The 9,859-nt window shown below is 33.1% G+C and overlaps 1 long non-coding RNA gene across 1 annotated transcript; it reads right to left on the bottom strand.

The window, feature by feature from the left end:
* Positions 1–4,204: 4,204 nt before the first annotated feature.
* LOC146545262 (uncharacterized) lies at positions 4,205–8,611 on the bottom strand. Its single transcript, XR_014881237.1, has 3 exons — positions 8,582–8,611; positions 5,974–6,257; positions 4,205–4,383 (listed from the first exon to the last, which is right to left on the bottom strand). It is a non-coding gene; the product is annotated as an uncharacterized LOC146545262 (long non-coding RNA).
* Between the last annotated feature and the right edge of the window lie 1,248 nt (positions 8,612–9,859).

Raw genomic sequence — 9,859 nt, 5'->3', positions numbered from 1 at the left:
GAAGAAATTGCTGCTATTTGTTACTTTCACTTTACAGCTTTGTCACATTCCACTTTGCAGCTAAATGGAAAGTAACTTACAGTAACATTAAATGTGCCTCCTTGCTTTCTTCTTCAAATGATGTCCCTTATGAAAATATCCTTCCCTGGGGGATAGTTTTCAGCAGTAAATGGATTTATTTTCACTTGCAGATGGCATTCCAACACAGGCATCTTTCATATGCTTTCTTTCTTACCTAAATCAGAAACACAATTATGATGAAGAATAAACAGTATATTGTTGTTTGTGATTTTTTTTCATATGTTTTTTCAAACTAACAATTAAACAGAGACAATTGCCTTAGGAATACCATGCAATAATTTTTATGTGTGCTTTGACTTTAAGAATAAAAGAAGATATATCCTTCCTTTCTTATTCTGCTTTCTTTCAAAGCTTTATAAAGTATATTGTTGGTTAAGCTGTATTTAATCCAGCTTTCTCCATTTCATAATTATTTTCACAACATTAATACTTGTCAGGTTTGAAGAAAACTTGCTTTCAGTGAAACATGTTTGTTAAGTATGCGTATAGAAATAAAACCAATTCTTTTCTAAAATATTTAAATTTTGGAAACAAATGTATTTGATTTCTTCTTTTTTTTTTTTTTTTTTTTTTTTTTACAAACATTTAGATTTTCACAGGAAGTGTAAGATTGTCATTTTCAGAATTCTTCTTTTAGTACTAAGGGAAATATTGATTGAGGTTGGAAGAGGCCCTGGAAATCATCTGCCCTCACTGGTCACAGCAGGGTCAGATAGAGCAGATTGCTCAGAGCCATATTTATCTGGGTTATGAATTACTTCCAGGAAGAGGATGCCATAGCCTCTCTCATTAAAGACAATTTGAAATGAACTTGTGATAGTTTCATTTAAAATTCTAAGATATTCCAATTAATCTGAACAAAAACACTACTACTTCTTCCCTTTGGGATGTGTGTTCCACTACTTCCTTACTTCCTTCCTTGGATTAAATTTTCCTTTTATTTGTTTGTTTGTTTGTTTGTTCTTTTTCTATCCTTGCCAGTGAAGAAAACATTAAAAGCAAATAGGAATCCATGACAAACAAAATGGAGACTTATTAAACATGAAAATTATTGGGAAGATTACCACATTTGTCTTTCCATACTTTGTGATGTTCTGACATCTTGTAATCAGTTATTCATTCTAACATCAAATTGGAAGATGTGTCAGAGACTTAAAGCCCATTTCAACTGCATGGGGCTAAGAATTCTATAAGGATTGCAATACTTGTACTCTAAATCAATTCTTTTTTTTTCATTATATCTTCCAAGAAGCCTAACTCTTAAAACTCTTAATTTCCTAAACCAGTCCCATTGTGCATCTTTGCAGCCATTTTAAAATGCTTAGCCCTTTGAAATGTTTTTTACATTTTGTCTTCACTGTTTCACATTAACCTGACATCTTAAGACATGGTGAAAAATGTTAATTGTACAACAGGGCTGTTTTGTTGTAGTGTTACTACTGCATCATTTGCTGACAGGAGTTTGCAATTTCGAAAGTATTTGGTTTGCTCCCCAGATGTGGAAACTGCAGATTTCTGTGGTGTCTCCATGATTCAATGTCTTGGTTTTGTGTATTGTGAGTAAATTCCTACCTGCCTATTATGATTTATTACAGCGAGAGGTGTTGAAATTCAAGTCATGAAATCCTAAATCTGGATACAGATCAAAAACACCACAGCCATATACTTTGCACTAGGGATGCTATGAAAATAGACCTTTCTGTTGCCAAATATATATTAAGAAGCTCCCCAAAATGTTAAGTGTCATAATTTCAGCCTTTAAAGGTTAAGAACTTCAATAGTAACTATTAGGAGATACTTAGTGTGGGGCTTGTTCTGTTTCTTATTTTTCATAGTACAGTGGTATTCTGATCACTGTTCCTTGTTCTGATGTATTTCCATTGTGTAAAATTCTATCAATGGAATTATAATGATAAGTTCAAAAAAGAAAACAAAATAAATTGACTCATTTTCTGTTTCAAAGTACTGTAATTGTGAAGAATGCAAAGAAAATTACTTCTTGCATGCACTTTAAGTTAATAAAGGCACAGAAATATTTGGAAATTAAACAATAACAATAATCTATTGCCTTTATGTAACTCTTCCAATACCACAGAGTATTATTTTACGTACATCCAGAGCAATTCTTCCGTCATGTACTAAAATTTCCTATCACACTGTACTATAAAAATTGTATGACTGTCACACTTTAGCTTGCATATTAAGACATTTTACAAAAACAACATATGTTAAAATATGGAAAATATTACTTTTCTCACACAAGCCAATTTAAGACTGTTGAAAACTCTGTACAGTGTTTATTGAATTCTTAATTCTTTGATTAGCCAATGCAACACACAACAGGGTCAAAGATTTATAGATTATATAACTAAGAAAGAGTTCCAGACAGTAACGTAGACCAAACTCCAGCTTACATTCTTTATGTAGGTTAAAAAAAACCCAACAAAATAGAAAGCTGCGTTAATCATCCAAAAGTCTTTTGTCATATTATTGAAATACACAAGGAAGTAGGAAATACAACATTGTTGTAAATTTAATTGTAATTTGATTAAATTTGTTGTTTTCAAAGTTCATGAACATCCAGGTTTTGAATTCCAGATAATGAAAAGTTTTCAATACCACTTTTGATAGTTAAGTACTAATTTTAAAATAAAATAATTAAGTAAAAAGAGTAATAGATCCATTCCTATTTATTTTTCTGACAATGTATTATATTCTGGAATTTTTAAATGTCTTTTCACTCAGAAAATACACAAGTCTTTATGTATATTTTGTTCTGTATCTACATTTAATATTCCATATACATATGCATTTTTATACGTTTTATATGAATAAAATGTTTGAAATAATATTTGGAAAAATATATATTTGGTCTTGTTAGGAAAAAAAAGAATAAACTGGGTAAACAAATACATAGTAACTTTTGCGTCTATGGTAAAGTGTCCAAAGATATTCTCTACTGAAAACTGTGTACTGACTAGCTACATCTGCATACTCTTGTGCTTTTTCAAGACAAATTTTGATTCATAGAAACAACTTTATGGTCCTAGTGTCTTTTCTGTATGGATGCATTTACAGAAGATTCCTTCAATATTTAAGAGCGGTGGATTGTGGACAGGAACCTGGAAGTTACATTTATAATAATTAATTAGTGACATGAAAAGCCGTCTACCAGTGGAATCTGGTCATCAATCAATTTTAAATTTATAGCATGGTTCTTAGCAGATTTTTGACCTGTGTCAGCAAGTATTAAGTCTGGTAAAGCCTCCTCTGTTTTTGGAAGAATCTCTGAAACAACAACTACTTTAAAGAAACAAACATACAAACAAACAAACAAAAACATTTCTTATTAATGTCTTAAAATTATTGATGAGGAAGCACAGAAAATGCTCCCAAAATTGGAAAGGATTGTAGTCCTGTATATTCAGACTGTCACAGGTTTATGAGACTCAAGACATTATTCACTTTATGGAACCATGTTTTCAGGAAATGAGCAGAAGACATTGTCTTTCAAGTTGACTGTGATTTATTTTTTTCTGTCTATGGACTTTCATTGTTCAACAAGGAATGCCCAGTCTTTTAAAAAATATCAAGTCATTTATAGAATTTTTGATTGGTTTTGAAAATCAAAATAAGGATATTATTTCAACTTTTTATTCCCATTCTCTAAAATACCATTGTTTCTAAAATAGAAGGTTTTAAAAACACATGAGTTTATTGTATTATTTTTTAGGATGATAGGCAAGAAACCAGATAGAAAATCTGCTTTTATAGCATGTTATTTCATATGTAATTCGTCATATAGTAATCCCAGATGATATGCAGATGAAAGGAGAATTCATTAGAAAGAGAGTGTAGTGGAGCTTCTTGCCTTATGCATTTTTAGTCTCCTCTCTTTTCTTTTTCTATTATGCTTTTTTCCTTAGCAATATAGCTATACTGTTCCCTGATCTTCCAAGTAGAAAAATAGTCTGCATTATATCCAACTATAATTTTATATGTCTCTCAGATACTGGTGAGTCCTACAGCTCAAAGCTAAGTTATTCATGGAGGAGCACACCACATACATTATTCTTCATGGTGAATCAGGTCTGGGGTTAGTCGAAGTGATTCTTACCTTTTATGTGCTTTGGAATTTGTTGGAATGTGCTGATTGATTGTAGCAAGTATCCTTTTCTTAGTTTCAGTAAAATATGCAGTCATCTCTATAGCTTCCTCTGGGTATACTATGTGCTCTTAGTCTTTTCTATGCTCAAAGTGGAGATCAAATGCTCTGTGCTTGGACATTATGAAGAGAAACTCCTACTCAAAGAAGGAAAATAATTAAAAAAAGTTGCTTTTGCAAATACCTACAACACCAAAATGCTCTTAAGTTGAAAGGCATAAAGAAGGGAATATGGTCATCATCAAGTTTCTAGGAACATATTCTTTTTCTAGACCTGAAAACCTTGACTTTAACAACATAGCAAAACACCAGATATGTAATACATTATCTCTAGTTGATATCTAGACATGTATTACATGTTATTCACTGTAATCTTGGCTTATGTAACTCCAATCACAATATATTCAAGTACCCTATATTATTCCTGATGAGGTTTCAGGAGACGAGGCCTGAGCAGGGTATGTCATACTTCCGATGCATCTGCTCTATCTTTGAAGAACAAGTAAGAGTGTCTATTGGTTAAAAAGCTCATATATAAGCTATTTCCTACTCAGGAAAAGGAAGGACCACTATATGCAGCATTTTTTCTGTGCTAACAGACCCATAGTCACAAGGCTCAGAAGCAGAAAAGTGTTCCAACACAGCACACACTTGGCATACACACAATTCCAGGGAAGCACACACAAACCTGCATCAGATTCAACACATGGAAAGACTTCAACCACTAATTGGGTATCATTACAGAGCTTGTATCCTGTCTGGGTTTGGATAGAGCCTTGAAACCAAAAGCAGCTGTCAGTCACAGAAATACTTAAACCAGATCAAGTTATACATGAGAGTGCCGAAGTTACAAATCTCACAGGAAATTATGCCTCCAGCTGAAAATGTTAAATATTTATCTTACAATGTAAAGGCATTTTCAAATTAATTATATCCAGTGATAATCTCATTCATCACCATGTTCTAATAAATATATTGAGGGATTCTACAGTAGGATGAGGATACTTCACCTGCCTGAATTTAATTACTTTGCGCATTTACCTGAAACAATACTTTCTGTGATCACAGAATTGTTTTAAAAACTGTCAGTTCTGACCTCCCTTCTCCTGCCTTTTCCCCATGGCATGTTACAGTTAAGTTCTGTGAACCTTGTAATTGATTTGGCTGTGGCTCAGTGACTGGTGGATTGAGGTCAAAAGTTTGCAGTGTCATCAATTTCTAAATGTTTCAGACCATAACATTTGCCATTGACAACCAGCGAAAACAATATATGAAACAGAAATACTGGTATAGAAATAATTCTGATCTGATGAAAAAAACATATACTTTTATAGTTTTTCTGAATTTAACACCACTGCCACTAACAGTTTGTAGACGAATGCGTTTCTTCTGCAATAACATGGTAGAATAGAACCCTGAAAGATTTATATTCTTAAAAGCTGTTCTACATTTTTAGGGGAATAATGGAGATATACTGTGTGCTTTATATTCAATCCCAAAAAAGAAATGGGCCACAATCCCAGTGAATCTTAGAGTTCAAGCATGATTCTGACACTTAGCTTTGTAAGAGGGAGGCTTACAGACTACCACTGGTCCCTATGTGACATGTCCCTCCTCATTATAGGAAACAAAAATGAGATACCAGCTTAATGTTTGAGACATAAAAACTGAAGTAGAGACATGCTCTGCTCTTCACAATTTCAGAAAAGTGTGCTAAGGATCTTTACCTTCTGAAACGTTCCTAAAACTGAGCTCATCAATTCTTCCTGTCCTCGAGCTGTCTTGTTCAGTGGCACTTAACTCAAGCTGGTTTGAAACAAGGCTGTTGGCATCAGGGATTCACTCTCTCTGTACATCTCACATCAAGGACTGTATCCATTCCACTGTACAGCTTGAAAGTTCTCTTGACAGATGATTTCAGCAAGTAGAGCCAATATGGCTATCAACGGTTTATGGACTGGTTTGGCCTGTTTTCATAATAGCGGAGCAGAGGGATCCAGAGATCTGCACCCTGGAAAGGGAAAAGGAAAAAATGGTAGAAAGATGGGTCCCAAAATAAAACAGCAAAAACGATCTGAGGAGAAACAAACTAATTTACTAAGTAAGACATTGAAATGCAAGATTACACACTGTAATACAATATAATAAAATATAATTAGAATTGGAGCTAATAAATTAACTATAATGAAAGAAAGAGTGTCCAAAAGCTGAAGGCCTTACACTAATGCTGAGGCGTGTGGTCGGGACAAGCAGCAGGGAGGAGAACCTGACAATTGAAAAGGGAAAAGAGACATCGGGTGACCTTGCCAGGGGTTATATCTCCTCTCTGAATGCAAAGTCCTCTGGGGTATGTACTTCCTCTCTTCTGGGACCAGTACGTGGAACTGGAGCATTAACTCTTTAACTCCCAGTGCACTACATAATGTTATGATGTGAACTACCAATAGCCAAAAATCATAAAACCATGACAATGGCCTTTTTAGAGTTTAAGACAAATTACATTTATTCCCAAAGATTATTTCTGTTGTCTGTCCTTTTGCAGGATGAGCAAACTTAATTTTTTTTCATTGCTTTTAAAAAAAAAATGTCTATTAACTCACACTTCCTCCTGCAACTGATCAAATAAATGGCAGATCAGAGAGTCAAAGGAAAAGCTCCCCTCCAGTCTTTTGGCAATATTCCTTAGAGCTATATTGATGTTCTGCCATTTAAATTAAAACAATGAGGAAAATAAAAAAGAAGAAAGCTTTTAAATAGTTATTAGGATAAATATATAGATTATATATGTCTGTCTAATTGCTAGCTCTTGACTGTGATTAAACAGTAGTAATTACCTTCTTTGGTGTGGCAATAGGAGATTTGTGCTGACTAAATCACAATAATATTTTTCTAGGATTAATAACATGACTTTGCTAATGAGATCTGTCATCTAGAGGACAACCACTTTAGTAGGCTAATCTGATTTCTTTTATTTTTATATCATATTTGCAATTGAGATACACATTCATCAATTTTCAAGAAAATCAGCCTCAATTATCCGAACTATCTAGTCAGATGGATAGCACGGAATTGTAATATGCTATATGGCAGTTGTCACTGGAGATATGCCACTTGTAACATCTGATTTAAAATATAGACAGCTCTATCATTTATGCATAACAAGCTCAAAATACTTCCAGTACATTGGTAAAAAGATAAAAAAAAACTTTTTCTTCCATTTTCTTCCTTAAAAATCACTTAAAATTATTTTTGAAATTCAACATGAATTCCCAGAAAGTCAAGCTGGCCTCTTTTTAATTCTTTTTTGTTCTACTTGAATTTTGCTTTTGTTGACATCTGATTTCCCTGTTTTCTTTAGAAATTCTTTACATTGTATGTTTTTTTTTTTTCTAAAACACTTTCAATATGTATATTTTATATTTTAGTTTATAAAATGCTGACTATATTAATAAGTGCTTAGCAAAATGCATATGAGATTATTACGTATGTATACTCAAAGCACAATTTCAGTAAACCACTCACATAAAACATAATAGAGAAAGTATTGAAAGTATAGCCCTTACATAGCTTCATAATTTATGCAGAAATATCAAACTGCGAGACACTAAATCAGTTTTTCGTCTACAAAGATTTTTCCCACAAAACTTCAAGGAACTATATATGCTAATTACTACAGCAGAATAGTTCTGCATTGAACTCAGTAATTTTGTTGGACAATGGTTACGCAGTACTAAATGTATGGTCTATGTTTTGTTGGTCTATTCAAATATGGGACAATTAATTGTGATTTTAACCCTGACAGGAAACCACAGAAGTGAAATGCCCTTGTTCAAGCAGCAATGGATTTTCGGGAATTATAATATTAATATATTATAATTATAATATATTACATATTATTATATTTAATATAATAATTATATATTAATAATGTTTTGATTCCATAGCTTCTGCTAGACTAGGTCATGGACTTAGGAGGCAAAAAAAATAGTTAAACAAGTACATGTAGAGTTTGCATGGATTTACAACTCAGAATTTATCCTTCTGTCTACTAAAGATATCTGATTATTTTGTTAGTCAGTGGGATACTTGAGAGGGAAATGTTCAGAAGAAAGATTTTAGAAGTCAATAAAGGAGAGCAATAAAATAGTCTATTTGTCTCTGCTTCATGAACTGCTTCTATATGCTATTTCAGCACTTATCTCATGAAGTTTCAACTCCTTTCTACATCACATTTGATTTTAAACAGTTTAAGGGAATTTTCCTGTTCCCAGAGTAGTTGCCCATAACATATGTGCAGAGCTGGAAGCACAGAAAGCAGATTTTTATTGTTCATACCTTAAAAGCTGCTGAAAAGATCCCAAGGACATAGCTCGTTATGATGTGATATTTAGAAAAGAGATCCATCCTGATAAAAATAAATAAATCAATAAATATCACTCATCTGAGCCAGTGCAGATATTAATAATCACATTAGCTTTACTCCAGATGACAAAATATATACTGTAAATGTCTAGCATGACGCAGTGCTAAAAACTGATCATTAAATTTAAAACTGAACAGTTCGTGTTTAGTTAATGAAAACTGGACACTACAATGTGTAGAATTTAAGTAAACTGAAAATTTCATTCACATTAGTAATATTCAAACAAATAATGGCAACAATAACTAGAACTGGAGAAACAAAATTTGGTATGTACACATATATATATGTAAATAATATATATATTATATATGTATAATATTATATATATGTATATAAAAAATAAATACCGAGTGATGCACAAGCACTTGCTCTCTACGCACAGAGCAATGTCTAGCTAGTCCCTAAGCAGAGGAAGGAGGGCTGATTAACTTCCACCCTCTTTGGCAGGGAAGTACAAGCTGAGAAAACTAAAACATCCTTGTCTCTATACAGAAATACTCAGCAACTAGAAACATCAATGTGCTATCAACATTTCTCCTGATACTAAAACACAGCTTCATACCAGATGCACTAAACAAAGACAACTCTGTCCCAGATGAAATGAAGACAAAGGTAGGTAAAAGTTTTCTCTCCATGGAAGCTTCTCAGGAGCCCAAACACTCAGAACCAGTACTTTTGTCCAATTCCTTATTCTTTCTTTCTATACTGCAGATATTTTTTCTATATTTCTAACAGAGACAGCTGTGCACTAAATAGGCAGGAGGCAAGCAAATTAAAAATTGATGTCCATCTTCAAATCATTATTTCATTGGAGTTTGTAGTTTCACAATCAGTAATTTAAGATTACCCAATTCCAAGTTGGTTTTCTACTATAGACTGCCATCAGAAGATCTCTCCTTTTCTCTCTAGTTATTATAGTGCCGTTATGAGAAACCTTTTTTGTCCAAAGTGACAGACTAGCCTTGTAAGTAAAAAATATGTTTTATATGAGACATTACCGGGTCTGTTCTGGAGTTTTTCATTGCAGTTTACAAAGCTGCAGTTTTATCATTTTCTAGTCACTGTCAGCGGCTCAGGTGAATTATTTGTTGGATATACCGCCAAAAGTGTATACCAGCAGCACTTTAACTTGCAGCAGGAAAAGCTCTGTACACCAAATTCATTCAAATTAATTCACTGCAACATTTCCA

This window comes from Meleagris gallopavo, chromosome 1 (genome assembly GCF_905368555.1).
Source record: "Meleagris gallopavo chromosome 1, MGAL_WU_HG_1.1, whole genome shotgun sequence".
Lineage (NCBI taxonomy): Eukaryota > Metazoa > Chordata > Aves > Galliformes > Phasianidae > Meleagris > Meleagris gallopavo.
Note: the sequence above shows the minus strand (reverse complement) of the source record. Positions and strands in the feature narration are given on the sequence as shown.